Source organism: Stenella coeruleoalba, assembly GCF_951394435.1.
Source record: "Stenella coeruleoalba genome assembly, chromosome: 2".
Lineage (NCBI taxonomy): Eukaryota > Metazoa > Chordata > Mammalia > Artiodactyla > Delphinidae > Stenella > Stenella coeruleoalba.
The window spans coordinates 101,224,248-101,251,386 of NC_137147.1; the positions used below are offsets into that span (position 1 = coordinate 101,224,248).

General features: G+C 34.0%; 1 protein-coding gene across 4 annotated transcripts in view; it reads right to left on the bottom strand.

Moving 5' to 3' along the window:
- Nucleotides 1-27,139, bottom strand: part of LOC307181555 (uncharacterized protein) — a 312,309-nt gene that overhangs the window by 139,800 nt on the left and 145,370 nt on the right. The gene's annotated exons all lie outside the window — the stretch shown is intronic.

The window sequence follows — 27,139 nt, forward strand, 5'->3', positions numbered from 1 at the left end:
GGTGATTGACAGGGGCTGGGGAGATGTTGGTCCAAGGGCACAAACTTTCAGTTATAAGAAGAATAAGTTCTGGGGAACTAATGTACAACATGGTGACTATAGTTCATTTAAAACTATATTACATACTTGAAACTTGTTAAGAAAGTAAATCTTAAATGTACTCACTGCAAAAATAAAAGTATTTATGTGATATGAGGGAGGTGTTAACTAACCTTATTGTGGTAATCATTTCCCAATGTATTGTTGCATCAAATCATCATACTGCATACCCTAAACTTACATATATTTTATATCAATATCTCAATAAAGCTAAAAAATTCAAGATAAAATTTAAATCTACTTTAACAAATACCCTAATCCCTTTCTCCTCTCATAACATGTGAATCCCAAGAGGCAACGACACTCATATGTCATTGTGTATTTTTCTGGCCCATTAGAAAACACACACACATGCACACACACCATATATGCACACATGTACACATATAGGATCACATTTACAATTTGTAGATATAATTGTTTGGATCATGCTTTAAACATGCACATAAATGTTTTCATGATGTATAATTATTTTGCAACCTGATGTTGTCATACAACTATGTACTTCTGAGGTTTATACTAATATGTTGGGATGTATCTTAATGCTGTTGCCTGGTCTATATTATTTAAAAATCTTATTGGATAAATTACACAGACTCTGTATTTCCTTATTGATAAACATTCAGATTACTTGTTTCCCACTATAAGAAGTATTCCATGAACATGTTTGTTTACATCTTTTCAGGCACATGTATGAGAATTTCTCCGGTATGTAAATATACATGAATGTGGGTATATGAAACCATGCAACCTGTAGGTAGCCTTGATGCCAATGTTAGGGGCTAAGCATAGCACTGAATATTTCATAAATCATCTCTCATAAAATGAAGGTTAGAAAGAACTGCTGGTAATTCTGGTAAAAATATGTAATTAATGTTGAGAGTAAGTTAATAGAAAAAATACAGAATATAATCATTGTTGCCATGATAAGCCATAACATTTTTAATCTAATTCTCACTGGCATAAGGCAGTAAACAAACAATGGTGCAAAATAACAATTTATCATACATGTCCAACTCTGATTTTTACCAAATCTAAGTGGAATAAAAATAAAATGTATGAATGGGAATGCATCCACTATAGCTCTAAGAATAGGGGTATGAGCATGGGCAGACTAGATATTTTAGCAAATTTGTGTGAGATAGAAAAAACATGGGACCACATTAATGGATTAACCAGAGAAAAGAGAATAAGTCTCAAATATGCACAAATATATGAAAATTCAAAGTAAACAGAGATATTTTTAGAGAAGTTCCTAACTTATTGTTTGGTGCACAGAGAGGGTAGAGATGTAATCAGGATGGTTATTAAATATGTAGATTATCTGCAGAAGGGCTGTACAGGTTCTATTTTACACTCATGACTTTCAGTCGTCAAATTCAAGCAGCTCTTGCACACACAAAGAAGGAAGTGTTTAAAATGCTTCAGCTAATCTGCTGTGGAGGGCTCTGTTCCCAGTAGAGATGCTGGCATGCCAGGGCAGATCACACCTTACTTTGGCACAAGAGAACGGTCTCAGCCAATTTACCAACCGCCAATGCAGCCAACTTGAACAGAAGCTTAGCAATTCACATGGCAACCCCTCTACAGAGAGCTTTCCTACAGCTTCCCTGTTTATTATAAACAACTGATTTACCAGACTGTGGGGAGAAAAGGAAAAAATGTCAGCACTGTATATTAATCAAAATTTTTTTCATGTTAAGGTATGAGCACACATCTATTACCAGAAATTTTAGGGTAATAAGCACCACAAAGATAAATAAGAAAACATACAACAAAGTACTGAAGTCAGAAAAACTGTCACTAAGGCACCAAGAGAATTCTTAAAAATTTAATATTTCATGGAAAACTTGAGGAAGGTAAACATAGAATAAATAAAAATAGGTTGCTCTAAGAAAGGAACTATGCAGAGATATTAGTAATTAGTGAGAAAGCAAACTGTACACTGTTACATAAAATATTATTAAAATTTAAAAATCAACAGAATGCCTACATAATAAACTTAAAAACAATCATAGAATTAGAACAAATTAAGTGTAGAAAACAGGTGAGAAAAATCTTAGAAAGCAAAACAATTGAAGAATGGCAATATGCATTTTATAGCGGATGCAGAGAGAGAATGGAGAAAATATAAGAGAGAACAAACTATTATAGCTAAACTATTTTTTTAAATAAAAATTACATTTTTAAGTGCTGAAGAAACATGAGATTTCAGTATGCTAAAGGGCATACTCAGCAACAAGCATTATGAATTAATGAGCCACACTCAGAATGCCAATGACAAAGTGATGCTCTTAAGAGCTTCTCAGCTCAGCTTCTTCAGAAAGAAAAAAAGAAAAACTCACCTTAAAAAGAGTAAAAAAATAGACTGACAACATTGGCAATATTCATTCTTTAAGGCAAAGGAACATTATCTCAATTTCAGAGGGAGGGTAATTTTCAAGACAGAATTCCATATCAAACCAAATTATCACCCATAAGAAACACAATTTCAGACATAAAAGGCTTCAGAAAATGTATTCATTATGGAAAGTGGGGTATTGAAGTTTCCTACTATTATTGTATTGCTTTCTATTTCTCCTTTCAGTTCTGTCAATGTTTGCTTGATATATTTAGGTGCTCTGATGTTGGATGCATATATATTTAGAATTATATTTTTCTAGTGGATTGATCCTTTTATCATTATATAATACCCTTCCTTGTCTCTTAATGGATAGAACATCAAAACAGAAGATCAATAAAGAAACAGAAGACAACACTGTAACCAAATGGGCCCAACAGACATACACAGAACATTCCACTTAACAGCAGCAGAATATACATTTTTCTCAAATGCACAGGGAAATTTTCCACTATAGATCATGTTAGATCAAAAAACAAATGTTTACAAATTTAAGAAAATTAAAATCATACCAAGCGTCTCCTCTAACCACAATGGGATGAAAGTAGAAATCAATAGCAAAAGGCAAACTGGAAAATTTACAAATGTGGGAATTAAATAGCAAACTCTTGAAGAGCCAGAAGGTCAAAGGAGAAATCAAAAAGGAAATTAGAAAAAAACCTTAACAATTTGAAAATAATAACACAACATACCAAAATTAATGGGATTCAACAAAAGCAATATTCAGAGGAAAAGTTTCCTGTGATAAAAGCCTACATTAAAAGAGGAAATATATCCAATAAGAACCTAACTTCACACCTCAAGGAAATAGGAAAAGAAGACGAAACGAAGACCAAAGAAGCAGAAGGAAGGAAACAGCATAGATCAGAGCAGAAATAAAAGACATAGAGAATAGAAAAGCAGAAGAAAAAAATCAACAAAACTGACTTGTTTTTGGAAAAATAAGCTGGTTTTCAACCCCTTAACTGGACTAAGTTAAAAAGAGAGAAGACTCAAATAAATAAAATTGTAAATGAAAGAAATGACATTACAACTGATGCCAAAGAAAAAGAAAAAAATCCATGAGTCAACTATAAACAACTGTGCAAATCAATAAAGATGATACACTACATTAACAGAATAGAGGATAAAAATCATATGATCATCTCAACAGATGCAGAAAAGGCATTTGACAAAATTCAACATCGTTTCATGATAAAAACGCTCAACAAATTGGTTAAAGAAGGCAAATATCTCAACATAATAAACACCATATATGACAAGTCCAGAGCTAACATCTTACTCAACAGTGAAAAAAATAAAATCTTTTCCTCCAAGATCAGGAGAAATGAAAGGAAGTACCACTGCATTCAATATATTCACCATTCACCATTTCTATTCAATATAATATGTGGAACTCTATGCAGAGAAATTAGGCAAGAAGAAGAAATAACAATCATCCAAATCAGAAAGGAAGAAATAAAACTGTCCCTGTTTAGAAACAGCATGATATTTTAGGTAGAAAATCCCAAAAACTCCACCAAAAAACTGTTAGAATATAAAAATCAGTAAAGTTGCACAATATGAAATTAACTTACAAAACTCAGTTGCATTTCTATATACCTATAAAAATTATCTGAAAAGAAAATTAGGAAAACAAATCCATTTATGACAGCATTAAAAAGAATTAAATACTTAGAAATAAACTTAACTAAGGAGGTAAAAATCTGTATAATAAAAGTTACAAAATATTGATGATCAAAATTAAAGAAGATACAAAATGAAAAGACATCCAGTGTTCATGGATTAGAAGATTTAATAATGTTAAAATGCCCATAGTACCCAAAGCCATCTACAGATTCAACACAATCCCTATCAAAGTATCACTGGCAATTTTTATAGAAATAGAAAAAAATTCTAAAATTCATATGGAACCACAAAAGACCTTGGACAGTCAAATGAATCTTGAGAAGAAGAACAAAGCTAGAGGCTTCACACTTCATGATTTCAAAATATATTACAAATCCATGGTAAACAAAACAGGCTGGGATAAAGGCAAATATATAGACCAGTGGAACAGAATATAGAGCCCAGAAATAAAACCAGATTATACAGTCAACCAATCTTTGACAAGGGTGTCAGGAATAGACAATGGAGAAAGGACAGTGTCTTCAATAAATAAATGGTAATGGGAAAAATAAGTATCCACATGCAAGAGAATGAAATTGAGCCTTATCTTACAGCATACACAAAAACCAACTCAAATGGATTAAAGACTTAAACATAAGACCTGAAATTTTAAAATTCCTAGAAGATAACATAGGCGGAAAAACTTCATGACATTGATCCTGAGAATAATTTCATGGACGTGACATCAGAACCACAGGCAATTAAACAAAAAATAGACAAGTGGGATTACATCATAATTTTAAAAGCTCTGCACAGCAAAGGAAGCATTCAATAGAGTTAAAAGACAACCTATGGAATGAGAGAAAACATCTGCAATAAAACCATATATCTGATAGGGTATTAATCTCCAAAATACATAAGGTACTCCTACAACTCAAGAGAAAAAAAAAATTGAAAAAATGCCTAAGGACTTGAATAGGTATTTCTTCAAATAAGACAAAGATATGGTCAATAGGTACATGAAAGAAATTCACATTCACCAATCATCAGGAAAATGTAAATCGAAATCATGAGATATCACTTTACATCTGTTAGAATGGCTATCATCATAAACACAAGAAATAATAAGTACTGGCAAGTATGTAGAGAAAAGGGGACCATCAGAAACTGTTGGTGGGAATGCAAAATGGTGCAGTCACCATGGAAAGCAGTAGGACGATTCTTCAAAAATTTAAAAATACAATTAACACATGATCCAGCAATCCCATTTCTGGGTATGCGTCCAAAAGAACTGCAATCAAGATCTCAGAGATATGCACCCCCGTGCTCATTGCAGCAACATTTACAATAGTCAAGATGTGAAAACTAAAATGTTATTTTTTTTAATCTACAAAAGGAGTGATATGATGAAGTTAAATATAAAGAATAAAGATGTAGATTAACAAGTTAATTATGCAAGTGTTTTATGGATAAAGTGATAACAAAGATAAAACTATAAGTAACAAAATAAAAACATTTTAGGAAGGGGACGTGGATCAGAGAAGACATGTGTTGATATAACCCAGATATATTAAAACAATCACAGTTAAGATGCTTATGACTGGGACTTTCCTGGTGGTGCAGTGGTTAAGAATCCACCTGCCGATGCAGGGGACACGGGTTTGAGCCCTGGTCTGGGAAGATCCCACATGCTGCAGAGCAACTAAGCCCGGGTGCCACAACTACTGAGCCCATGTGCCACAACTACTGAAGCCCATGCGCCTCGAGCCCATGCTCCGCAACAAGAGAAACCACCGCAGTGAGAAGGCTGTGTACCACAACGAAGAGTAGCCCTTGCTTGCTGCAACTAGAGAAAGCCTGCATGCAGCAATGAAGACCCAACACAGCCAAAAATAAATAAATTTATTAAAAAAATAAGATTCAATTAAAAAGTAATAAAAGAGAAGTAAATCTAACACATGGCACATATTCTTTAAAAAAAATGCTTATGACTGAGGAGTGCCTAAACCAGTGTAAGAACAGGAGTGGAGGGTAACTGTAGGTGTGAAAGGGAGACACTTAGCTTATGGGTTCTACTTTTCACTTAGATTCCATTTTTTTATTAATGAAGTTCTATACTCACGTTTGTTTATATTTTACAATTCAAAGAAGCAATTATCACAATAAGAAACAAACCCATGAAGCCCCCCCTGGGTCCTTACTATCAGACTCACTGATTTCTAACATCCTCTAATACCTTCTGTCTCTGGAAGGTTTCCAAGACGTAAGTGGGGAAGGAGAGGAGAAAGAGGTGTTTAGAATGGTCTCAAGGGACTTTTCTGAAAGATGATAGTACAGAAACACTGCCAACCACTTTTCATAAAAATCAATGGAGATCCATTTTTGCAATGCAGGTTTGGGAACCACGGACCCACCCCCTCAATGAAACAAGTATAACTAGTAAAAACTATTTTTAAAACTGATATAAAGTCTTGGGAAATGTCCTAAGGGAGCCACTGTCTCCACCCCAGCTGAGATCAATGGCTCAGAGGTTTTGCCCAGGAAGAGGCAGACAGTCAGCCTGAAGAACCCACAAAGAAACTGACTTTACTGAGAACAGAGAGTGGAAAACTATCCAGAAATAAAGTTAATTCTCACTGCTTTTCAAACCATATCCTGTGCTAAATGAGTAAACTTATTCCTGTGGGCTACATGTTATTGTCACTCCCACTCCCACTCCCACAAATGCCATATGTTTAAGCCCTAACACCCTTAGTGATGGTGCTAGGAGATGAGGTCCTTGGGAGGTAAGTAGGATTGGATGAGGTCATGATGGTGGGGCTCTAATGATGAGATCAGTGATCTTATGAGAAAAGACACCAGAGAGTGCACTTGCTCTCTCTCCTCCCTGGGGGGACAGAGCGAGAAGGGAAGCCAGGAGGAGAGCTCTCACCAGAAGCTGACCATGCTAACACCTTGATATTGGACATCCAGCCTCTAGAACTGTGAGAAATAAATGTCTGTTATTTAGAGCAACCAATCTGTGGTATTCTGTTGTGGCTGCCCAAGCTATTATGCTTATACAAATCAGGATAAAGCTTAAAATATAAGAAGAAAATTTTTATAGCATTAGGGAAGTATGGAAAATAAGAGTCCATGATCATTTTGAAATAAACATTAATTTTGTTAACCTTTTTTCCGTTCAAATATGGCAAAACAGAAATATAATGAAGGGAGCCCCCCCAAAAAAGGCTGGGATATTAAGAGATAATCTATCATAAAAAGCATGATGAAATATATCATTGCGTTGTTCAATATTTGCATTAAAAATTTTAGATAGCACTTCTTTTCACTCTTAGGAAGAAAGAACAGTGGGCTCAATGAAACAGGAAAAGACAGGTTAACTACAATAGCAACAGCCTGAGATGAAGAAAGAGATGATGGTCTTAAAAGAATGAGAGGAAAGGATGCAGCAAAGATCAAAATGGCATCAAAGACGAAAAGAGATTAATCCATGTTGTAGATGCTCAAATCAGTGACAGGAATACCACCATTCATAACTTTTTTTAGACTAGATGAGGCAAAAGGAAGAACTTTTAAGAATAAAAAAAAATCCATAAAGAAAACTTTCTTGGACTGGAAAACAACCTGAATCTATAAAACAAGACATCTGAAAAAACATACCTCCTTGAACTTTGGAGCATCACTGAATGGGAAAATTGCCCTCTTTCCAAAGCAAATAAACTAGGAAGTAAGTACCTGCATACATACAAATCATAAATTATTTTAAATTATGCAGGTTATACTTTTATAAAGATATTTTAAGAAAAAAATGCTTTATAAAAACTATTGCTTCAATTGTAAAGCTGGGGTTAATCCTAGCAAATTTTAGACTCACAAATTCACTTTGTGAAGCAGGAATTTCAATTAAAAACAATTTACAGCTAATGACCTTAAAATACCTATAAACCCTGTCTTTATGTACATCTAGGTTTTGCTCATGTTCAATGTCTTCTATTCTTCTCACTACCAGATCACCAGCACTGTATGTTTTACATTTTCTTTCAAAATTTGAGCCCTTTGTCAGGATAAAGTACAAATCCACTCAAATGTAGCAGCTGTGTTCCATGTACAGAAGCTTTTGTTTCATGGTAATTGGGGCTGGTTCCAGATGGTAGTATTAATTACTGATTTCAATTGCATTTTGACTAATAGCTGTTCACATTATACAAACCTCATTCCCTAATGAATCGACAAATATATTCAGTTCATGTTGTGAAATCGTACTCTAAGTAAAGCTGTATTACAAAACCAAGAGAGAAATCCTCTTTTTTCTCTGCTATTTTAAGACTGGATAGTTATCAACACCCTAGAGCCAAAAAAAAAAAAAAAAAAAAAAACAGTTTAGGCTCAGTTTCTTTGTACATTATTAGATGACAGGATACCATGGAATAAGAGCTATAGAATTATGAGAGAAATAATTGTGAACCCTGAATTATATAAGCAATTTAGTAGCTCATTATATCAATTATAATATATACTATGTACAACTGTATAAAACTATAAACATTTTAATATTTTCATTTTAATTAACTTTTATCTTTATAGTATAAAATATAGTATAAACCATATTTTTAAAACTATGTAAAAACTGTTTAAACTATCTTAAATAATACAGACTAGACCAGGCTTCACTCGTATGCTATGTCTAAACTCATTCTGGAAAACTTATCTGAAGTTATACTCCAGTTAGCTGAGGGATAAATCAGGAGTTTGTTGTTGTTCTTACTGTTTGTTAATTGGTTGGTTGATTTTTAGTGGCATTATGATACTAAGTTACTGAGGGTGAAAAGTGTAAACAAATTCCATATATGTTTAGTAATAATTGTTGTCAATATCTATTGAGTTTCTGCCCCAGGTAAGCTCTAGTTAAAAGTATTTAATGAAGATTAACTCATTTGCTCTTCAAATCAGCTCTATATAACAACATAAATGTTTAAAAATAAGTATATAATGGCACTGTGAACAATTTCACAAATAAAATAGTTGAGGAAAAGTACATTATATATTAGCAGGTGGTAGGCGGGCTATAAGCATTAGTGTGACAGTGTCTCCATATTTTACAGGAATCTAATAATTGCAATTTTATTTCCTATATTGAACTTAGAGTAAAATAAATGTTAATATATATTTATAGTATTTGAATGCCTAAATATTACCCTTTGAAAATTACTGGAGGAAAAAAATACAAAGAATATGTCAGACAAAAAAAGAAGATATTAAAATACAAAATATGAAATAAGTTTACAAATTACAACCAAATATTTCTTGCATTGCAATAGATGTTAATGGATTCAACACACTGAAGGAAAATCTCTCTATGATTATTTTTAAAAATCCCCTAAAATGGAATATTGTGTTTCTATGTACTAGCAATGAACAAGTGGGAATCAAATTTAAAAACACGACACAACTACACTCACTCAAAAGAAAATGAAATATTTAAGTGTAAATCTAACAAAACACGTAAAGGATTAATATGAAGAAAAATACGAAATGGTAAGGAAAGAAATCGAAGAATATCTCCATAGAGAGGCTTACTACATTCATGGGTTAGAAGACTCAAAATAGTAAAGACGCTCGTTCTCCCCAAATTGAGGTATAGTTTTAATATATGTAGTTCCTACTAAATTCCAAGCACAATTACTGCAGATATAGATAAAGCTTATTCTGAAGTTCATATGAAAAGACAAAGGGACTAGAATAAACAATTTTGCAAAAGAAGAATAAAATAGGAGATTTCACACCACCCAATTTTAAGACTTACTACCCAGATACACAATCAAGATATTTTTGCATCAGCAGAGGAACTGCAGCATAGACCATAAGAGTATAACAGAGAAATCAAAGATTAACAAACAGTTATGGCCAACAGAGTTTTTAACCAATTGATTGTTGGCAAATATGCAAAAGCATTTCAATGTAGAAAAATAATGTTTTTACAAATGGTGCTGGAGCAACTGGACATCCATGAGCACAAAATAAGCATGAACCCTAAACCTTACACCTTTAAAAAAATTATCTCAAAATAGATCATAGATTTAAAATAAAACTTTAAGTATAAAACTTTGGGAAGAAAACATAGGGGAAAATCTTAAGGATTTAGAAACAAGTGAAGAGTTCTTAAACGTGGCACCAATAACATAATCCATAAAAGGAAAAAGAAAATCAATAAATAACTTAAGCTCCCAGTCCATGGTATTTTGTTCTAGCAGCCAAAGCTAAGACACTAAGATATACACACGTAAGAATCATATAAAGCTTCTTTTGAATTCATTCTGACAATGTGTAATTACTACTCTTTGGGGTTTAAATTGATCATATTACTGTTTTTTTTCTATTAACACCATATGTCTGTTGTTTCCTTTTCTCTCTTTCCTTGTACTTTTCCAGTAAATATTGTATTTACTGTAATTTTACTTTCTTTCTCCATTTGCTTGTTTGGTATACTTTCACGTATATTTTAGTGGACACCTTGGCAAGACATGCATTCTTGCCTTAGGACTAAATCTAATGAAAACTAGAATTCTTAGTATGACCAGAACGATTCAATATCCACAGAACACTCAACTGCAACTCCATTGACCTCACTCCTGAAATTTTAACTATGGTGGTCATGTATTTTACTTTATATGTATACATCCCACAAAATATTAATATTATTGTTTTAAGTTGGCCCAAATCCAATTAGATTTACCCAAATATTTCCCTTTTCAAAGTTTTTTTTTAAGCTTTTCCATACGTTCATATACCATCTACCTCTTACCAGGGAAAATTTTAGTTCTCTCTTAATAATACACTTTTGTATATCTTTTTGAGTAGTTCTTCTGTTGACAATCTCTATACAGTTTCACTTGTCTGAAGATGCTGTAACTTAGACTTCATTTTTAAAAGGAATTTCTACTTAGCAAGTATTTTCAGTTAAAATAATTCTGCCTTGACTGACTGATGTTGTTTTACAGCAATATAATGTGCCTAGGTATGGTTTTCCTTCTATTGTTCTTTCCACTACTAAGAAAGCTATATTTCCCTGACAATTTTGAGTTGGATATCTGTGGAAAGTACAAAATTTTAATTCTTTCCATATTTTCTTTGCAAAATATTCATTTAAAATATTAATATTAAATCTAATACATTTAAAATTAATTTATTTGGTTACAAGCAGAAAATTAATATATCATATAATAATAAATTAAAAATCATTTCCTTCTCAGAAATATATGTTTATAATATTTTTAGGCACTTTGGGTGGGTAGGACAATATTGAAAAAGACTGCGTATCTTTGTCTTTTTCTGTATTCTTTCATTTCACGATAGATTGCCAGAGAAATGTGTATTTTATTGCAATAACAACCTCTTAATATGATTAATGATCTCATTCCCAAATTTCTGCTTTTTCTCTTAAATTAATTCCATTCATTTGTTGCTGCTATTGTTTTCTTAATTTCTTATACCAAATACTTTTCTTACTGTTTTGAATATTTCTGGTCCTTCATTTCTAGATTTTCTTTCTTTCTTTTATTTTTTTTTTGAGACAGCTTCAAAGCTAATTCTAAATGTTTTATTTTTTATTTTTTTAACATCTTTATTGGAGTATAATTGCTTTACAATGGTGTGTTAGTTTCTGCTTTATAACAAAGCGAATCAGCTATACATATACATATACATATATCCCCATATCTCTTCCCTCTTGCATCTTACTCCCACCCACCCCACCCTATGCCACCCCTCTAGATGGTCACAAAGCACCGAGCTGATCTCCCTGTGCTATGCGGCTGCTTCCCACTAGCTATCTATTTTATATTTGGTAGTATATATAAGTCCATATCACTTTCTCACTTCGTCCCAGCTTACCCTTTCCCTCCCCATGTCCTCAAGTACATTCTCTGTGTCTGAGTCTTTATTCCTGTCCTGCCCCTAGGTTCTTCAGAACCATTTTTTTTTAGATTCCATATATATGTGTTAGCATATGGTATTTGTTTTTCTCTTTGACTTACTTCACTCTGTATGACAGACTCTAGGTCCATCCACTTCACTACCAATAATTCAATTTCATTTCTTTATATGGCTGAGTAACATTCCATTGTATATATGTGCCGCATCTTCTTTATCCATTCTTCTGATGATGGACACTTAGGTTGCTTCCATGTCCTAGCTATTGTAAATAGAGCTGCAATGAATATTGTGGTACATGACTCTTTTTGAATCGTGGTTTTCTCAGGGTATATGCCCAGTAGTGGGACTGCTGGGTCGTATGGTAGCTCTATTTTTAGTTTTTTAAGGAACCTCCATACTGTTCTCCATAGTGGCTGTATCAATTTACATTCCCACCAACAGTGCAAGAGGGTTCCCTTTTCTCCACACCCTCTCCAGCATTTATTGTTTGTAGATTTTTTGATGATGGCCATTCTGACTGGTGTGAGATGATACCTCATTGAAGTTTTGATTTGCATTTCTCTAATGATTAGTGATGTTGAGCATCCTTTCATGTGTTTGTTGGCAGTCTGTATATCTTCTTTGGAGAAATGTCTATTTAGGTCTTCTGCACATTTTTGGATTGGGTTGTTTGTTTTTTGATATTGAGCTGCATGAGCTGCTTGCATAGTTTGGAGATTAATCCATTGTCAGTTGCTTCATTTGCAAATATTTTCTCCCATTCTGAGGGTTGTCTTTTCATCTTGTTAATGGTTTCCTTTGCTGTGCAAAAGCTTTGAAGTTTCATTAGGTCCCATTTGTTTTGTTTATTTTTGTTTTTATTTCCATTTCTCTAGGAGGTGGGTCTAAAAGGATCTTGATGTGATTTATGTCATAGAGTGTTCTGCCTATGTTTTCCTCTAAGAGTTTTATAGTGTCTGGCCTTACATTTAGGTCTTTAACTCATTTTCTAGATTTTCTTTATTTTATGTTTACTTCAAGGTTTTTAAAGAGAAATTTATTAGAATAAATTCAACATGTTTTTGGATTTATTACATTTTATTCTTTATATGTAGTTACTGTAATTATTATCAAAGTAACAAGTGAATTTATTTTCTACTTTGATTATTTTATATTTTCTTTGCAGCCTAGTATAAAACACCTTTTAAAAGAGTTAAAATTGCCTTTTATTACCATCTAATGTATTTTGACATAAATTCAACATTGTCATTAATCTTTATGTTTTAAAAAATATAACATCAATACAAAGAAAGGAACATAGGGAAATATTACAAAAATACCTTGAGTTTACAATTTAGAAAATCAATTTGTCTACATATAATGATAATTGTACTTCAACCAGCCCAGTATTTTATTTTACCCTCTATTTGCATCGTCCAGTATTTTCGAACAAAAGTAAAATCAGTGAGATAGAAAGCATTTTGTTTTTGTTTTTTTCCCCCGGATTTTAATGGTAATGCATATAGTACAGCATTTTCCAAACAGAATTCCTTAAGTCTCTAGTCCCTAGAGATGTTACTCAAGTAAATATTCAGTGACAACCTAGTTTGGATGTTTTCATAACATCTTGCTCATTCTTTCTTTAATGTTTCCTTCTCTTTCATGATATGTTTTATTTTCCCTAGGGATTAGATGAATATGTGGCCAGGTTTCTGTATCTCAAGTTTCATATCTCAAATCGTGATTCCTTTATCATCCACTTGGATGACTTATCCAATAGGTTGGGTTTCCAATTTCTTGATCAACTGACCTCTGAGATTTTCTTTCATCCATTCAGTTAGCTGTTGTAAATTCATAAGAGCAGCTCAGAAGCTGGACAATAACATCTGTAAATGTTTGTAATCCAAGTGGAGGAGCTCAGGAGAGGAAATGGCATCCTTTCTTTGCTTTTTCTACCCTCTGTTTGACTCCAGACTCTGCCTCTGTTCTGCAGCTTGCGGCTCAGCTGGATTTCAAGCCTGATACAGCTCTCCCCAAGCATTCCAGACAAGCTCTGCCACTTCTCCCAGAATTGCTCAGTTCCTGGTGCCACCACTGATTTACAGTCATGAAAGTGAGCCTGGTAACACTCCTTACATTTTCTCCTTTTTCATTTAAATGAATCATTCTCTAGGTTTTCTGAATTCAACATTAAGTTTGAAACTATAAGATGGAAGGAACAAGAACCCTAATACTACAGTATATATTTTATTGGTTTTTATAGTTAATATTTTATAAGTAATTTTCTATGAGTTAGAGTATTTTATCTAAAATATCACAGGCATGCTTATAATATTTTCTTTTCCTTCTTTGAGAAAGTTTTAACTGGGAATTAAAGAACTGATATTAATTGTACAGGTAGTCAAGCTTTACACTAAAATCTAAATATGAAATACAAAAACATTCTTGTTCATTTTTTTCATTGTGGTTAAATACACATAACATAAAATTTATCATTTTAACCATTTTTAAGTGTACAGTTTTGTGGCATTAAATACAAGCACACTGCTGTTCAACTAAAATGTTTCCTTTCTTGAACTGGGCATTGAATATAAACAATCAGGTTGAAAATATTAACTATATCACTTAGTAAGTTGTTTTTTAAATAACTTGATATTAAATATAATTGACTAAAATTTTTTCCCCAATGATGACAGTGACAACTCATCCTCACCAAATTACTCTTAATTTACCAAGACCATTAAGCTCTCACCTCACAGGGGGGAAAAACAAGTAAAGTAAATGGATCAGATATCAATCATTAAAATACCTTGATTTTAGTTTTTTATTTACAGAAAAGAACTTTAAAATGTTGAGAGCATTCTGTATGAGATCTGCTAATATCAGTCCTTCAATTTACAGGTAAGACCCTTATATCTCTGTGTTTTCTCTCTTTTGCTGATATTTATTTTTGTCTGGAATGAAGATTTTCATTTGGTTTACTTTAGGTGGAACATAGCAATACTATTCACAAATCAATTTTATTTCAATAGGGAAAACCATCTGTGAAGAAGATAACTGCCATCTTCAGATTAATCATAATCTAATCTCATGACCCATTACCAATCTTAGACCTTTCTTTATCCCCATCACTTAGCTACTATTTTGCTGCTACTTTCCCCCATAGTTTCGGGTTATTTTATAGTTTATGCATTCTCAAAATGGGGTCTCTGGTCACCCACATTATTATTTTGTTTTTCTTTTTTTAAAGTGCAGATGTATTAACCATACCATCCCTCCCCAAACTCACAGGGAGTAAATATTTACATATCAACAACTCCTGTGGTCATGATTATGTACTAGGTTTAATGAGAACTCATGTATCTAATTAAACATTTGAGACCAAATAAACAATTAAAAATCTTTGGAATCTTACAGTTTACAAAGCATTTTCACTTGTACTAGTTTATGTAGTTTTCAGTAGAGTCCCTTGAGCAATGTGATACAAATAGTCTCAACTAGAGAGACACACTAGGAATGGCTTCTCCAGAGGAGAAAACAAAGGGTCTTATGGATTAGTAAATCTGTCTCAAACCTGTCAGCTACAACACTGTGAAATAAAGGCTCAAATATTTTTCAAACAAGAGTGTTTCCTCTTCCCACTGTGAGACGGTAAAGGAAATTAATGATCAAATACAACTGAGTGAAAAAAGTAGGTCAAGCCATTCATTTCTATTGTACAGTTGCCATCAACATCATCATGACTACCATTGCTGGCTGGCAGGTGATGAGTACTTACCTGTGCCACACTCTTTGCTAGGGAGTCTGTGTGCGTTCTGTTGGTGCAATGGATATGACTGCACTTTAAGATAAGGAGTGAGGATTAAAGAAGAAAAGGAGATAGTCCAAGAATACACGTGTAGTAAATAAGAGAGTGGGGACTTGAATGAGGATATTTGCTTCCATAATTCTTGTTCTTAATCTTTATGTTTAAACTACAGATTCACACATCAACAGTGATTACAAAATTAAAATATAACAGTATAATAATTTCATAACCTTGCCTGATCATAAGCTCCAATCAATAGACTATTTGTTTAGAGGTAAAGAGATTGAACCCAAAGGCAATGGGTGGAGGAGGGGAGAGAAAATCCAGGTGGATTACCAAAATAAATAAACGTATATAAGTCATTAATTGCTTAGGATATTTTAACAAATTCCATCATTTTAATTTTCCCAAGTTTTTAAATTATGCATGTATTTGTGTATATCCTGATTTTACAAGTGTGCAATTATCCATCACTCTTTATAGCATACCTATTTCTTGGGCAGATATTTTACCCGTCTCATATCTGAAAATACTAAGAGACTAAATGAATTTCCATATCACTCCCTCTACACCATGGAAAAGAGATATTTGCTCCTAAAATCAAAATATGGGAAAACAGAAGGTCAGATAACCAACAGAATACAAGTGTTCCTGAAGTCACGGAAAATCTGAAACAAAGACATATTGTTTTCTGACATTCTGAAATGGCCCAGCATGACCTAGCATACAACTGAATTTACGCAGAAATAAAATCTAGGACAGAATAAGGGGAGTAAGAGAATACTCTATGGTTATTTGATTGTCTGTAGAGACTTAAACTCTGAAAGGAACCCAGACACTTCTAAAGGTGGGATGTGGTTTTAATCTCAATTCTTCTGTGCCCATAGCAATGTTGTTACGTAATTTAATATTTTTTACTCTCTTTACAGAGAGAATTAGAAATAAAGCCCTTATATAATTCTTCATCAAAATTAATTACAAGAGAACATGTTGTGACTCTAAATGACCATAATGTTCATTATGATTTCACCATGTTGCTCAATGCTCTACTGTGAAATAGTCCTTGTACTGTAGCAAATCTTTAAGCTCCAAAAACAAAGATGGAATAGCAGAATTGTGTGTGTGTATGTTTGTATACTGAATAAAGATTTCAGACAAGATCAAAGGATTAATTTTTACACATGTTCAAAGATATTCCTGAGTTCCACCATTAGCCTGTGATGATTTATTTATTGAGAATAGACACACACGCATGTACATCCATAGCTATACCCATATCCATATAATCTTAAATGTTTAAATAGAAGTGTTATGTATATGGCTATGTAATTTAAATGTTCTGGTTGTGGCATCAATAAAGAGGTCTGGGAGAATCTTCTGCAGCTAAATATTGGACAGAAGGCTTCTGAGAAATCCAGGGATTGCTGTCAGAAAGCAATTAAGCTGAAGAAATTACATTAGTGGAGAGCAGATGCCATATTCAACTCAGTCACCTATTTTTCATGCAGTTGGGGCTCACTGGTCTTTTATTTCCCAATAAACAAAAGATTGAAAAACACCTGTCCCTTCCACAGTCAGGTGAAGCTGTCTATTTGAAGAGTAAGTAGAACACCACAGACAATTTCACTCAGCTCTTCCTATTCTAAGTTTGCTTCTGATTAAGGAAGAGAAAATCAAGGAACTTGGAATGTTTATGTCCTTTTAGACTGAGCTTCACTGACATCCTCAAACAATTTTTACGTGGTCTTTTTTTTTTTTGTCTGCGTTGGGTCTTCGTTGCTGCACGTGGCCTTTCTCAAGTTGTGGCAAGTTGGGGCTACTCTTCATTGCTGTGCACAGGCTTCTCATTGCGGTGGCTTCTCTTGTTGCAGAGCACGGGCTCTAGGCACACAGGCTTCAGTAGTTGTGGCACCCAGGCTTAGTTGCTCTGCAGCATATGGGATCTTCCAGGACCAGGGCTAGAACCCATGTCCCCTGCATTGGCAGGCGGATTCTTAACCACTGCACCACCAGGGAAGCCCTATATGGTCTTTTTTATCCTAAAATCATTCCAGAGTGGCACATGCTTTGGCAACTAACATTGCTCAATAGTGACAACCAATTTTTCTAGCCCACTTGTGCTTCCTGTCAATGAAACAAGCTGTGTTTTCTTGTCTTTGCACTTTGAAGAAGTCATAACATGAGCAAAACACTGAACAGAATCAGACAGAATTATGCTTTAAGTTAGACAGAAATCATATTTTTCTAAAACAAAAAAAAATTGGCTGAAGTAATTTTCTTATGTAATAAATCCATGGAGGCCAAATGGGAAGTACATTTTCTTTAATTTTGAATTTTACCATCATCAGTCAGGGTCCTGAAGTTTTAATTTTTTTTTACCATGCCATATTTTTACTTTTCAGATTTTTCATTCTTGCACCTTATCTACAGAAATGTGTAGATGACTTTATCTCCTCTTTGACACTTTAAAAATGCCTTTCTGTTTTTCAATTTAAGGATTCATTTCACCATATGGTTTGTTTAGCCTGATAAACCCTCCTGCACATTATGAAATAAGCATGGCTATGGAAAACCATTCATGCTGCTATAGTGAAGGTTATGCTAGTGTTTTTATGCGTGCTGACCCCTTCTCCAATTCCAGGAATTTATCAATGAGCCATCAATTTGTTTTAAACCTGCAACCTGGCACAGATGAACTCTGCCATTATGCAGAGTTGCCCAAGAGATCATCTTAGGTCACAAATGTGATGGTTTTATTCAAATTCATTCTTTGGGGAAGTTAAAATAAAGCAAACATCAATGTTACTTATTTATGGTGTCACAAGTAAAAACAATGATATTCTCTCAAATTAAAATGAAATTAAGCATAAAGTATTTTCCAAGAACCTCATTAGTTGTGTATAAATTCAGGGCAACAACACAGACAGCAGATTCTAAAGTCGATGGGTGGGCAGAGACAACATTGCCTACAAAGAGAAGCAATATTTTATTTTTGTGTGTATTTAATTTCTAGTGGAATTTTGCTGCCTACTGCATTGCTAAATTTGCAACTCGTTGGATTCTGTATTTACTCATGTTCGTGTGACTTAAGTCATAAACACATACCATCTAAAAATGTAAAATGTTGTACATAGTGAGAAGAAAAGCAATAAAATGCTTTTGAATTACTCTATTCTGCCAGCTACCTCACTCTCAGTATCCAGGTCTCCCTTTGTATTTCTTCTCTTCTCTTTAATACAGAAACACATTCCTTCCAACTTCCACCAAACAATAGATTCTGCCACCTGGAATAGCTCCACCATCCTGTGTACCGATTCTACCTGTTTTTTTAGAGTCCAGTATTTTATGAAGATGGATCACCCATGAATTATAATTATGCATTTGTTCTCTAGTCTATTGACCATTATATCACACCTAGCATATGCCAAACCCTATTCTAGGTGATGAGGTCCCTCAAGGATCATATGTTCTGGTGTTGAGGAAAAAAATGCAAAAGTAATAGCTTATCTGAAATATTTTCTATTTTTACTTCTTCACTAAATACAGTGACAAATAAAACATAAGTTAGTATTTCCCAAACTGAAATAAAAATTTGGAAGACTTTTAACCAAAAGTCCTGTTCCAGTTTGAGAAGCAGCATTATTCTATCCATATTACAGCTATGTTCAGTCATTATTATAATTTCTCTTTGATTTCTTTTTCTTCATGGCATTTTCTGCATTAAGCTGATATAAATCAACAGCTTGGATGAAATTTAACTCAGAAACGCAAAATATACATTCAAGGAAACAAGGCATATTTTGCTGAATATTTAGAATATATATGACTGTACTTTAAAGTAAACAAATGCTTAGAATTCAAAAATTATTATCTCCAATTTTGACTACTTCCAAGTGTCCCACAGGTACATGGTACATGACAGGTAGTTTTCTTGTACATTAAAATGAATATAATTATTTTATGATTCGCTAACCCCTCTGACCATCTAGCTTTTGCATTCCAATGGGACCTCTCTCCCACTGGCCATTTACATGCGCACATGTCTTCTGGATACACCATACCTCTGTGTGTGAGTGACAAAAAATGGCACAAAGAATCCAACAGCTAGAGATGGTGACAGAGGCAAAGACAATATCAACTGTGTTAAACAACTGGTGGTCCCTTGTCAGAATACAGAGAATTTCAATAAGTTAAGGAATAAGATTTCAAATAATTTACTGCTGAATAGGAATTCACCATGTACTTAGTGGGATAATAAAAAATTAGTACACAAAGCTATTACTTTTTTATTACAGAACAAGTCACACGAGAAACAACATACTTATTAAAGTTGGAAAAGCAGTTAAATGTGGGGCGAGAATACATAAAAGAAACACAGAAGAACAGATGGAAATACACTGAGGGCAAATGGGTGGCACACGCAGGATTTTCCTGAAATAAATAGTTTTAAAAAGAGGCACAGGCAGCTGCCAGTTGTTTGGAAATGTTAAGAAACACTTTTCTTTGCATAATGAATGTGTTAAACAATAGAAATAATAATAATAAACAATAACAATGGTAACAGTAATAGAAAAAAGTATAATGACAGGAACACCTTGCATATAGCATTTGTTCTGTGCCAGTTACCTTTCTAGGCACCTTGCAGAGATGAATTCGTAAAATTATTCATGATTACAAAAATACTTATAATTGTTACTTTAGCTCTGAACATCCAGGAAAGTTTATATTTAATATAAGTTCCTACCATTAAAGGTATTACTAGTCACAGCTCTCATTCTGTGTGGCCATTGACATGTACTCCACCTCCAAAACCTTGTGACAACAGTATAAAGTACAAACTACGGAGATAATGACGCAAAGCATTAATGAACAATTATAGTAGAGATGTGTACTGAACACCTTATAAATAATGATTACAATTAAGCTTTTAAAGAATAATGAAGGGTGTGTCCATTACAGGGACCCCAGACTAAGTCAGGGCCCCAATTATTAATTTTCAATTAATTTTCAAAGCACCCTTCCCCTCTTCACAGTTCTCATCAGAATTTTCTATGACCTCCAAAAGAAAGGGAACACGTTTGTCTTGTCATCACTGCCTCACCAAAATCTAGTGAAGGACCTGACACGTTTTTTTAAACATCTTAACCATTTTTATGTGTAGAGTTCAGTAGCATTGTTAAGTATATTCACATCATTGCGCAACAGATCTCTAGAACTTCTTCATTTTGCAAAATCTCACTACTATGGTTTTCTGTGATTTTTGACTGGTTTAGATACTTCCTATGAGAGAAGGGAATCATACAATATCTGTGCTTTTGTGACAGGCTTATTTCACTCAGCATAATGTCCTCAAGGTCCATCCATGTTGTCACATATTGCAGACTTGATTCTTTTTAAAGGCTGAATAATATTCCATTGTACGTTTACACCACATTTTTTTATTCATTCATCCATTCACGGACAGTTGGATTGCTTTCACCTCTTGGCTATAGTAAATAACTCTTCTATGAACATGGGTGTACAAATATCTCTGAGATCCCGCTCTGAATTCTTTTGAATATATATCCAGAATTGAGACTGCTGGATCATATGGTAATTTCCTTTTTGAAGAATCTTCATTCCGTTTTATCCACAATGGACGCACCATTTTACATTCTCACCAATGATGCACAAGAGTTCCAATTTCTATACATCCTCACCAGAACCTGCTGTTTCCCATTCTTTTGACAGTGGCCACCCTAATAGGTAGGTATGAGGTGATATCTCCTGTGGTTTTGCTTTACATTTCCCTAATGACTGGTGATACTGAACATCTTTTAATACACCTGTTGGCCATTTGTATATCTTCTTTGTAGAAATGTCTAATCAAGCCTTTGTCAATTTTTTAATACAAATGTTTTTGTTGTTGAGGTGTAGGTGTTCCTTATATTTTATAGATATTACACATTATCAAATATATGACTTGGAAATATTTTCTCCCATTCCATTAGCTGCCTTTTTACTTTATTCATTGTTTCCCTTTATTAACAGAAGTTTTTAAGTTTTAAGGTTTTAAGTTTGACATAGTCTCATTTTTCCATTTTTTGCTTTTGCTGTCTGTGTTTTTGGTGTCATATTCAAGAAATCATTGCCAAGACCAATGTCATGAAGGTTTTCCCCTTTATTTTCTTCCAGGAAGTTTATAGTTTTAAGTCTTTAATTCGTTTTGAATTATCGTTTTTTTTGCATATTATGTAAGGTAAGGGTCCAACTTTTATCCTTTTCCATCTGGATATCCAGCTTTCCTAACACCCCTTGTTGAAAAGACTGTCCTTTTCCCATCGTGTCATCTTGACACCTTGTAGAAGATCATCTGGCTGTATATGTGAGAGTTTATTTCTTGACTCTTTATTCTATTCCAATCATTTGTATGTCTTCTTTATGCCAGTACAGCACTGCGACACATATATTTATACATATATAACTGAAGAAATAATTATCCAGTTTTGGCCCTAGGACTATCTCATATTCTCAGTATCATTGTATTCTTTTATGCATTAGTTTGAAAAATAACTTTATACTAAAAACATGAAACTGAAGACTAAAAACTAATAAAGGTGTCAAATGGAATAAACAAATATTAACATTTTGCCACATTTATGAAAGAATTTTAAAAGAAAAAATTTAAATATTAGAGATGAAGCCTCATCTGTCTCATTTCCTTGTCCTCCATTTACATATGTAATTTGGAGGTATTTAATTAACCCCAATCCTTAATTTGTTACATATTTAGGCAGATGACTTTTTATATTATCTTACAAACAAGATACTGTATACACATATTATTTTTAAACACTGTTAGCAGAATATATGTAATATCTTACAATGTGACTCTTTTATACTTAACATCCCAGGGCTAGTGTCACAAGCACCTATTAGGCAGTCTCATTTGGTCTTTGGCTGCATAATATTCTAATGCATGAATGGATCAAATTACTCTATTAATGAAAGAGTATCAATGGATTTACTTCTAGATCAGATATGAGAAAGAAGGGAGAGAAATGAAAAAGAGAAAGTCAGAGTTATCCTGAAGCTTTGGAACTAAGAAACTGAAAGGATGGTGCTGTGAGTAATTGTTGGGAGGCGGGGCTGGGGTATCAACAATTAGTGTAGGAGTTATTGTAGTGAAGATACAAATGAGGAAATTGAGAGACACCGGTGGATATCCAGAGATGATGTCCAGGCTGAAGATACCATTTGGGAACTCATCAGCATTACATGCTTTTTAAAGCTGTGGGGATGGATTAGACTCTGAAAGGAATGAGCATAAAGGAACGTGAGAAGCCCAAGGGTTGGATTTGGGCATACGTCAATGTTATGTGGTCCAGGAGGTGAGGAGGGGTTAACAACTGAGATGGAGAGGAGGCACCAGTGATGTGGGAGAGGAACACTAGGTGTGTGTAGTGTCCTGGAAATAGACACTTCCCCAGCAATTTGATAAGGCAGACAAGGCTGTGGTTAATTTGCTATTTTCAACGTGTGCCAATATATAGTAAGACCATTTACTACAGTAGATTTGTTAGGTCAAAGAGCAAGTGTTCTTAAGAACGCTCGCCAGAACGCCCAGGAAGGGGCACTGTTTGCAACTCCCATCAATGTTGGATGAGAACACGTTTTCCTACCTCTGGAAAACACAATATAAAATGAAGTGCTTTGACCTGAGCGAATTGGATATTATAAACTGGTAATATGTTCTGGTTATATGTTCCCTTTTTTTCCCTCCTTTGAGATTTTAAGCCTGTCGTCCATCCTTCTGTGTTTATTTGGGTGTATGCTCATTCATGTCACTGGGTGAGAATCCTTTATGTGTTAAGGAAATTAACCCTCTTTCTCTAAAGAATATTACAAATATTTCTACGAATTGTCATTTGTTTTTTAACTCTGTGCATGTGCATACACCTATGTGTGCATTTCTATGTTGAAATTCTGATTTTGGATTTAGGTTAAAATTTACCTGTCTTAAGATTCACAGCTTTGGGGTTTTTTTGGTCATATTAATATTATGAAAACGGTTATTCCATTTCTCCATCCACAAAATTTAAAGTTTTATTTTGTGTTTACATCTTTGATCATTCTTAAATCTATTTTGGTATAAACTGTAATTCAGGGATGAAAAGCTTTAATTTCAGCTACCTACTGAATTCTACCACATATTAACTGAAGTATCTGTCTTGTAACCACTGACATGCAATGTTACCTTTGACAGAGTTTACTAAATTCCTTCCAGTATGAATGTTCTCCTTTCTTTTATGTAACATTGGAAAACATTCTGGATTTTCACTAGGCTCGTGGCTAACAAGAGTCTACACGTTTGAGCTTCCCTGGGACTTCAGTCCTGACCAACAGGATGTGTGCAGAAGTGATGCATCAATTTCTGGATAATGTCCCTATAAGAAAGTTGATGTCCTCATCTTCTGTCCAGTGTACCCCGGAACCATTCATGGTGGAGATAAAGCACACTTTATCCAGAGGACAAAGGCAACTAGATGGCAACGAAGAAGGACAGAAAAACCAGGGCTCTGGACTGTAGATGCTCTCTGCTCTGAACAGTGTGCTGCCAGACTGAAGAGAAATCAAAGTAAATTTATAATTCTGGGGGGCAAGGGTATTATATATATTAGCCTGTACACCAAGTAATGCAGAAATTGGTATCTGTAAGTGTTATACTGACACTATAAAAACCTAAAATAAATGGCATTGTCTTGGTTTTGACAGCAGAAATAGAACAGACAAATCTTTTACTCTAGAAAATTGATTATCCTGGTTATGCCATACAAACAGTTTTTTAAAGCATTGCCTGAAATGTATTGGAAAGCTGAATTCTTCTTAAACTATAGTTCTAGGGAAGATGGTAGAAACATCTAAATATGTTTTTGGGTTTGCCCATCATTACTACCTAAGAAAGATACTAGACCAAGATGAAGTAGGGCAAGAATTAGCCTATTTGAAAACACAGATGGAAAGAACTACAGTTTTGCTAAAGGAACTTTTCTCAGCCTGTGGTTAGAAAATAAAAGAGGAGATTCCATACACTTAGGGTCTCTGACGAGACCAGGTACTTCCTGGGGTTACTTTTTACCTCTGCAACAGAAAACCTACCAAGCTTTTAAAGGAATTTATTGCAAAAGAAACTGCAGTAATCCTTTATAAAACAGCCTGTGACAGATTAATTCCTAAAGGCAGTCCGTGGACCCCAAACCTATAGCGTCAGTAAACAGGCTGCTCAAACAGCACAGCCCCAGGTGGAATCGTGATCTGCAACTTGCACTTATGAGGTGCCCATGGAGGCCACGTGGAAGGAAGATCTCTCTGGAAATTCAGAATGATGGAGCATGTGGAAGAAGGAGACTCTGAAAAAGAGTGAATGAGGAATTCCTTCCACTCCCCAGGTGGGTGTCTTTGCAGTTCCTGTCCAATACAACCCATCATGAAGCCACATTTCTCAGGGTTCCACTCTGAGGGTGTAGATTTTTATAGAAGTCACCTCTTCTTACTCTACCACTGATACTGGATTGGAGGACTGGCCCGGACGCATAACCAGGTGATACTCTGGATTATCTGCTTACAGGAGAGGCCATTTCTGTGTGTGGGGGGAGAGGGGTCTTCCTGCAAACTTCAGCGGCCAGAGAACAGACTGTAGAGCAGATGCAATCTGTCTACAAACACCCATTCTTTTCTCCTTCCTTTTAGTTTTTGCTGGGCACATGGGCAAATTCAACACCAGGATGACAGAGCCACATGTGAAAGTAACCGGGGTCCCCTCATGATGTCACAGGACACAGCTGCCTACCATCACTCCACTACTGGACTCGGGACCCCAAGAACCAAGCCGTTTATCCTTATATGAGTCTTTTGAAAAGACCGGTACCTTAATAATGCATCACCTTTATCCTATAAAGAATGTCTATAGGAACTGGGTCTATTTCTGCAAATTAATATTTGTTCCATTGATATGTGTCTTTATGCCTGTACATGTGAAAAAGTTTTTAAACCTGTGATGGCTTTACTTCATATACATTTAAAACTTTTTACATGATTTCTTTCGCTTTTTTCTTCTCTTCTCATAATTCTTTTTCTTTCCCAAGTATATTTTTTTTCTCATAAACCTTACTATACTTCTAAGAGAATATTTTAATATATTTTATTAGAATTATTTTATTTTTACAAGAAGATTTAGTAATCATTGAGATATATTTGGTATTCGGCTTTTTATCTATGAACGGGGTCTATTTTTCATTTATTCAAACCCTGCTTGTTTTGTCTTTCTAGTGATATTAAACGTTTTTTTCTTTCATTATATGTTATAATGACAGTTGCACAGATTAAATATATTCTTTTATTTCTTGTCTAAATTTTTCAATATATTGATGTAAAATGTTAATAGTTTAATTTTATAATCAGTTGTAACATCTACAATGCTATCTTTAAAAAATGTGGCATTGTTTCCTTTCACTCTTTTAAAATATTAATCCATTTTACTAACACCTCTAGGAAGCCTATAAAATTTTCCATATATTTTATTATCTTTTTTGATTTGTTATCCACTCATTTTAATACACTAGTTATGCACATTTGCTGCCAAAAAAAAAAAAAAAATGCCAGCTAAGCAAAGAAAAAAAGTCACCTCTAATCAGGACATCTGCAGATCAAATCTGTTAACATTTTTAGGTGTGAATGTGTTTATGTATATAAAAAGTTTTTATTACAAGTATATTTCCTAAATCTAATTTCAATAGCTACTTAACATTCCATCATACAAGCATAATTTATTTAGTGAATTATTTAATCCAACTTACAGCAACTGAGTAGTCTGTAATTATTACCAACTTTAAATAATGCCACAATGAACAGGCTCAGAGAAAAATACAAATGAAATTAAAATTATTTTGCCAAATTCCGAGAAAATAAGCCCATTTAGACTTTAACTGAAATGACATGCAAACTATAGTGTAACACTGGAAGGAACTGCTACCATAGAACTAATGAATTTTCCTATCCTGGAACATGGTAACTCTCTTTTTATTAGGAACTTCTTTGATGTATAGCTCCCCAGTCCTTCATGTCAGCAAGTTTCTTTTGTTTCTTTTCTTTTTAGAATTTAGATAAGTTATTTTTTCATTTTACTGGCAAAATCATCAGTGCAATTAATTGTAGACACTGATCAATCTTCTCTCTCTCTCCCTCTCTGTCTCTCTCTCTCTGTTTCTCCCCATCTACTTCTTTCAAAAATTATTCTGAGCTCAGCAATAATTACAAACTATATCATATAT